Source organism: Asterias rubens, chromosome 12 (assembly GCF_902459465.1).
Source record: "Asterias rubens chromosome 12, eAstRub1.3, whole genome shotgun sequence".
Lineage (NCBI taxonomy): Eukaryota > Metazoa > Echinodermata > Asteroidea > Forcipulatida > Asteriidae > Asterias > Asterias rubens.
The window spans coordinates 12,301,135-12,309,613 of NC_047073.1; positions in this window are offsets into that span (position 1 = coordinate 12,301,135).

An 8,479-nucleotide genomic window follows, 5' to 3' on the forward strand; every position below is an offset into this window, starting at 1 on the left:
GGAGACTGCTGCACGTGTGTCATTGCCACTCTTGTAACCTCCAATGAAGGTGTTTTCTCCATCAGTGGCAACTGGTCTAAGATTGAAGCAGGTGAAATCCGGTACAGCCCCTAGAAATTTGGATGGGAAACATTCGTATTTGAATACTAAAATGTTCAGTGAATTTGTGTGCATCGGTCACTTAAGTGTCCTCTGGACTTTTAAAAGGGAAAGTTAACTACCTAATTAGGGGAAGTTAACTACTACCCCCCCCCCCCCAACCAAATAAAATAAACGAAGTAAATAGATAAAAAAAATACATAATCAATTAATAAAAAAGGCAAAGATTTATACGAAAATATCTGGACACAAGAATTAGTCTATAAAACATTTTTGTGAATTGGTTGTCAATGAAAGGTAAACTATTCAAAAGGTGCAAGTCACCGATTAGCACTCTGTTATAAAAATTGTAATAGTCAACACTATAAGTGGAGCACCGTTTTGCGGCCTTACCTTTTTGTAGCATAAAGCAAAATAACTAAACTCGAAAAGCTTAGGCACTCGAAACCTTCCGTGATATTGTCAAAGACCAGTCTTCTCATTTTGCTTATCTCAACATTATGCATAAAATAACAAACCTGTGAAAATTTGAACTCAATTATTGGTTGTCGAAGTTGCGAGATAAATATGGAAGAAAAACATCATTATCGCACAAGCTGCGTGCCTTCAGAATCAGATGCTTGAATAGTTTGAGAAATTAATTCATTCTCAAAAAGACGTTATACGTCAGAGGGAGCCGTTTCTCACAATGTTTCATACTATCAACAGCTCTCCATTGATCGCCAACAAGTAAATTGTTTGAGCAATTACCAATAGTGTCCAGTGCCTTAGCTATCTTGTTATGGAAATTTATAAATACGATAAGATATGATACGATTCGGTGTCTTACCTGAAGATGTATGCAGTGTATTGCAAATGATCATAAGCAGCACCCAATAGCTGGCAGCAAGAAAACAACCAGTACTAGTATCAATAAAGCTATGAGCGCGTTTCTTCTTCATCTCCATGGATGAATACAATTTATTAAATAAGCATTATTCAAAAATAACAGAGTTGTTACTTAAATGCACCGTAATCTTTTCCGTCAAGAACTAAACAAGAAATCTGTTAAAAATTATTCCCTAGCACGTTGTTTTCACACGGATTAGTTAATTTCCTACTACCGATGACGTTCCTGGAAATAAGCCAATACTTAAAGGCACTGATGAACACTAATGGTTTAGCTAAAATAAATGTTAGTATAAAAACTTACTTGGTTACGAGCATTGGAGAGCTATTGATAGTATAAAACATTGTGAGAAACGGCTCCCTCTGAAGTAACGTAGTTTTGAGAAAGAAGTAATTTCTTACTCAAATATTTAGGCCTGATGATCCGAAGCCCCTTTTAGACACCTGAAAAGACACCGATTTGTGCAACAAGCGTGTTTTTTCCATCACTATTTTATTGCAGCTCAACAAAACCCTTAATTTTCACAGGTTTGTTATTTTATGTATATTATGGCGAGATACATCAAGTGAGAACACTCACCCTGGTCTTTGACAACTACCAATTGCGTCCACAGTGCCTTTAAATGGGTTGATAAACGCATAGGATACCATAATGTATAGGTATACAAACGGAGCTGTGATACGAGCTTGGTAACTTTATTGAATCATTTCTGAGAAAAACAGCTGAATAAATTAAAATGTTTCTTGGAACCGTGCAGCGCCTGCCTGTCTTTGTCATATTTACCTCATTTCACATAATTTATATTTTAATCAACACTGACAGCGCTCACTTGTCAATTAACCTTAAATTACTGTGGCATAAGCAACATGGGCATGAGCAAACATAGACCCAAGTCTCTGTTTGTGTAAAAATCGTATAGTTACTGTGCAGCGAACATCAATATTTGTACAGTTCTGTTTCCTAGTTCACGTGGTTTTCTTCATTGTCGTAGAGCGTGCGCCGTTTCACACAACTGGTCTCGGCGACAGGGATGCAATTTTTTTTGAGGAAGTCTTGATCCCGGTTGCTTATAACGCGGGTACGTGGCGATTTTGTCACCTGGATTCATTTCACACGGAGCAAAATTACGCCGATACGATTTCGTTGCAAACGATCATCGTTTAGAAAGCTCGTGTGAAACGGCCCGGCTCAAGTACATGTAATATCTCCGTCACAAAGGCTCGTGTTCAAGGGATACAAGAAACAAGATTTCTACAAATTTGTCAAGATGGTTTAAACTTCTCCCGAGTAGAATCCTGCTTCACAACGGTTTCCGCTCCAAACCAGGGCCCAATTTCATAGAGCTGCTAAGCACAACAATTTGCCTAGCATGACATTTCTCCCTTGATAAAAACAGGAATACCAACCAAATTTCCACATGATTTTCAGGACAGGCAAACAACAGCTGCATACATGTACATGTATAAGAAGTAACATGCAACAAATAGAAATTTGGTTGGTAATCCCGTTTTTTATCAATAAAGAAATGTCATGCTAAGCAACTTTTTGTGCTTAGCAGCTCTATGGATTTGGGCCCTGGGCTTAATTTCATAGAGCTGCTTAGCGGCCGATTTTGTGCTTACCGTGCGATTTCTATTTCATTGCGCTGCTTGCCGTAAGCACACAAAAAGGCGTGGTAACCATCCGGTGCTTTACGACGAAATCACAATGACGTCACAATTCTAATTCATGGCAAACGCGCAAGATGGCCGGGCAGTTTTGTTTTAAACTGTTAAATGCATTGCGCCTTAGCAAATGTTTCTGCTACTAAGCACGAAAAGTTGCTTGCCGTTAAGCAGTGCTATGAAATTAGGCCGTAAGCACAAAACGGCTGTTTACACGATTTATGAAATTGGGCCCACATCTTAAGACAAGTCATTACAGACATAATTAAACTAACTCATCTCAGTTAGTCACGCCCACTTGAGATACTGATATAGTCGAGCATGTTGTAATTGTGTTTACTTATACCTCATACATATTCATGACCGAGAGTCGAGTTCTCGATTGGTCCACAAAGTGTACACATGTAGGCCTATAGCAGAAGCAAAAGCATTGTTTGTTTTACAACTTACTACTGATGATCTTATAAATAAACCAAACGAACCAAACAAAGCTATTTGTCAATCAACCAATCATGTCATCACGCCCAGGAAACATGTTTGATGTGTGAATCATTAGCTCTTTGGCTGTTAGTTGTTTTAAGCGTTATGTTAATCATGTCCCAGGAATGTAAACTATAGACCGAGACCGTAAGTCAATATTGTGTAAAATGAATGTGTGTTAATTATTAACTCTGTGTTTTTGTAACTGCGAATGTATTGGTTTTAGGAGGTAATTTATAAAGCATGTGACACTCAGTGTTGTAGGTCTCGAGACCGGTCTCGGTCTCGAGACCGGTCTCGAGACCAGTTCTGCCGGTCTCGTGTCTCGGTCTCGGTCTCGCCACCCTGTGGTCTCGGTCTTGGTCTCGGTCTCGGACCCTTCCGGTCTCGAATATTTAGCTGGTCTCGCTTCGAGACCGCCTTTACTTACCATTAATGCAACACTTTCAAATAATTTGTTAATAGTTTTTCAACGGGTCCGTTGAAATCATGATGGGGTGCGAGCTATACACAGGACGTGTTCTTTCCTAACGATGAGTACATGTATGTCACTGGAAACTCAACAATTCATAATGGGAGAGATTGGGAACATCGTGCATAACCAATAACTCAAACCCTGTGCAACCTTATTAGGGTTCGATCAAATTGAGACAGAGTTTTCAGTGCTGTATACAATGTACATTACTACACATTAGGAAAGAACACGCTCTGTGTGTTACGCACTATGTACATGTACATGTACACGTAAAATCAAAACATTGGATTACGGGAATCGCCGCTCGAAAAAAATTGCGTTTCTGGAAATAATAAACAAAACAATACTTTTAGATCACATTTTCTTCAAATACAACAAGATCCCTGAGCCAGTGAACGGAGAAAATAATCGCGGCCGATGTATGATGGAAACCAGACCAATGTTATGCATGTGTTTTAGAAGCCGCCCGCGTGCCTTCGGTATTTTTTATTTTAATTTTTTTTCGCCCATCAATTTCGTGAGCTCGAAATTCTGTAATCCCGGTCTTTTTTTTTTCCCCTGATCCCCGCTCATTTTTTGTAGCTTACAAATCCGTAATCCAAGTTATTAAAAAAAATGGCCTAAACTCAATTCCAGCATTCTCTGCACCGGTGGAAAGAGTTTTCAGTAGGGGTGGCACTATCATGCGCCCGCATCGTGCTAGACTGTCAGCAGAAATGTTGGTCGTGCTGATGTTTTTAAAGTGCACTGAAAAAGTTCTTTAAATTATGCTACAGATAATCAAGCCATTTTTTTTTTTATTTTTAGGATGTACAATTTTCAACTGACATAATGTACATTTATAATTGTTTCACCCAAATAAAGACTTAATTGAAGAATTTTCCCATCGGAAAAATTACATAAATCGCTTTTTCATATTTGTGCTGGGGGGGGGGGGGGGGTCGGGGTCATTCATACAAGTTGATGAGGATCCTAAAATAATGTTACATTCTAAGTGCACATGATTGATGTCTGGACCTAGTTGACAAGATTGAGACTGATTTAGTTTTTCTTTTCGATATGAAAGGGAGTCTTGAATACATCCTTTGAAGTAGCTTGGAGTTTACAATTGTTTATTTGAGGATGAATTGTGTACACAATCACCCATACAGTTTAACAACTTTGCTTGACTCTTTTATTGTGTCTATTTTCATTAAGGTCTCGGTCTCGGTCTCGGTCTCGGACTTTTATGGTCTCGGTCTTGGTCTCGACCTTCTGGTCTCGGTCTCGGTCTCGGTCTCGGTCTCGAGCCTTCAGGTCTCGGTCTCGGTCTTGGTCTCGAACTACAACACTGGTGACACTTTGAACAAATGTTTCTTGTTTAACAACTACGAGTGGAATGCTCGTAGCAGAAACTGGAATTTTCGAAGAAATCTTGTTGATAAACAACGGGATGTGCTTTGGATGCCTTGGTTAAAGCATAGAGGTTAAAGTGTCAACGACAAGAATCAAAGTTTGGTTTAGTTCCTTTAAAGGCAAGTTTCATGTTCCTTGCAGACATGTACATCTTTAACTAATGTCTGACAGTTTGGCACCGACGTTTCGGTGCAAATTCAAACAATTTATAATAATATTAATATAGTAATAACGTTAAATGTATAGTGCAGCAAGATCCACTTAAACATTGTATCTGCCCTTGACCGTAAACCCCTTTTGAAATCAGCTGTGCATTTTGTTTCCCATGAGCGTCTTTGTATGTTGGGGGAATGCGCCCCATGCTGTGAAATATAGAGAAGGGGTCAACCAACAGGATCTGCATTCAACGATTGCCTTGAAAGGGGTTTCCCCTAAACTTGCCTGAACCAGTCAAAACTATTGGCACACAGCTATTGTGTCAAGGATCACGCCATTGTGTCAAGTTACCATTGACACCGCAATACTGTACAACGTTATGATATTAAAGTAAAGTCATCAATAACGTTCAACTACATGTACATACTTCCTTTGAGGCAGACTGTATGTTTGAATGCAGATCCCAAATTAAATCCTCAAAATAATGACATCAGTTTGTAAATCCGACTAATGTCCTCAAGTACTTTCTAGTTTCCATTCAAGTATTTCCCCGTTCTAAATCAAACCACTGCCACAGTGTTACATGTACGTTTGTTTTAGGCACAAACGTTCAGCTCCTTGAATGCAAGTCCGTCGTTTTGGTTATGCTTCGGTGTGCCTTACAAAAACATGACATTCGCCAAGTTGATCGTTGAATGGTGAAACAAGGTATTGTACAATCCAATACATGTATTTTCCCATTACACGGATGTACAAGTCATGTCAAACACATAGGCCAAGTGTTGGGTTTTACTTTTAGATTCGACAACAAATATCAATTTTGTTGCTTTTTGTATTAACTACCTGTTCGTAACAGACTTGCACTTTGTTCCCTTTGAATACCTGATCACCAATCAAACCATCAAGATAGTAACTTTATAATCTTAGCTCTTTAACCCCTGACTAACGATTGCGATAAACTCGGTTATATTTACAATATTTCAATCGTTGCTGTTTTATGTTGTACCACAACTAAAAGCACAACTCGTTCGTGTCGTACGTTGTGGGGAAATCCTGCAACAGGAAAATGATTCGGTTCGGCGGTCCTCATGTCAACTGATTTGTTTGAGGGGTCTTCAAGGGGGACTCTCTTCTTCATGAAAAAGGAACTATACTATTTGTGTGCAGCTGCCTACAACTACTGCATTGCCTATATATCGGCTTCACTGTGATCCTGGTAATTACGTATCCTCTGTCAAACAACAGTGTATGGGTGCACACAACAGGTGAGTTTTTAAAACTTAATTTACAAGACTAATTCCATGGTTGCTACATTATATTGACCACGTGTGTAAAAACATTAGGTGGCAGCTCTTCACAATGTGATTTGTTGAATACATGTACATGTATATCTAAATTGAGAGATCTCAAAAAGGGCACAACAGATTATTTTGGAAGACCAGTTTTCTGATGCCTGTGATCGATCGATATGAGGTAACCATGGTGATACTGCTCATCAAAATTAATAAAGGTGCTCACATCAATTCGATCCATATTATCATTTATCCAGGACATTCTCAAAGTACGCCAGAATACAAACTACATAATTCTGAAGCATTAATACACAATAAGAATTGCTCTAGAATGCAAGGGTCGTGGGTTCGAATCACACCCGAGTAACATGCCTGTGATATTTGTTCACAGGACGCGGGAGAGTACCGAGTATACAGTGCTAACACACATCGGTGTATGGGTAAAAACCAAAATTAACATCCTTTCCCCGATGCAAATGTAACGTCTCTTATACGAATTGAGATAGTTTTGAATGTTATAGACAAACAGGGTTCTGTGTTAGATTCGAAATGAGACTGAATGGGAAAAATCGGAATAGAGAAACAATGGGAACAGTGAAAGTGACATAAGATATAAAAGCAACATGCTTCAACAGAAGTGAACGTATTGTCGCTCAAACTACAAAATAACCGCGTCGCAAAAAGGGGGCTATACATGTTTTGTGCTCACAGTGAAAACAATGTAGCCCGATGGTGTTATCGGTTTTCTGAGAATGGTGTGCACCGGAGAAAAAAACAGTGGCGTAAGTAAACATTTTTATGTGGGTGGGCTGGGAGGTTGAGCTTATAGGCACATGGCTTTGGTCTGAACAACCATAATTGGTACCTTTTTAAAGTTTAATATTGTTTGTTGGGTGGAGAAAGCAGTGTGGCTGCATGGTCCTTAAAGGCAGTGAACACTATTGGTAATTACTCAAAATAATGATTGGCATAAAACCTTTCTTTGTGACGAGTAATGGGGAGAGGTTGATGGTATAAAACATTGTGAGAAACGGCTCCCTCTGAAGTGCCATAGTTTTTGAGAAAGAAGTAATTTTCCACGAATTTGATTTCGAGACCTCAAGTTTAGAACTTGAGGTCTCGAAATCAACCATCTAAACGCACACAACTTCGTGTGACAAGGGTTATTTTTTTCTTTCATTATTATCTCGCAATTCGATGACCGATTGAGCTCAAATTTTCACAGGTTTGTTATTTTATGCATATGATGAGATACACCAACTGTGAAGGCTAGTCTTTGACAATTACCAATAGTGTCCACTGCCTTTAACGGGGGAGGGGTTCTCCCAAGTACCGCTGCTGTACACAGTCTATTCATAGCAGTAATCAGATCTTTGCACGTCACACATTGTGGTAACAATAACCAATAGGTAAATATTCAAGCGTTCAGATTCTACACAATGCTCATTTTGGGGAAGAATTTTACTGAGATTGAACTTTACAATCATTACCTCATGGGTTCCGTCACGGGCAAATTACACAATAGAAATTCACAAACCTTAAAATAAGTAGGATTTGAAACTTTGAAATGAGATATAAAAGAGTTTGCGGTAACACCATGTAATAACAATCTCTAAATGTAATAGATGTTAAATTTGCATCGGGGATAAAGAATATTAATTTTGGTTTTTACCCATACACCGATGTGTGTTAGCACTGTATACTCAGTACTTTCCCGAGTCCTGTGAAAAAAAAATATATCACAGGCATGTTACTCGGGTGGGATTCGAACCCACGACCCTTGCAATTCTAGAGCAGTGTCTTACCAACTAGACTACCGAGGTTGCCCGGCAGCTAGATGCAGTTCGAATCCTATGTTTCGGCAGCGGGTACCGAAACGATATAATAGATGTTAAATTTGCATCGGGGATAAAGAATATTAATTTTGGTTTTTACCCATACACCGATGTGTGTTAGCACTGTATACTCAGTACTTTCCCGAGTCCTGTGAAAAAATATCACAGGCATGTTACTCGGGTGGGATTCGAAC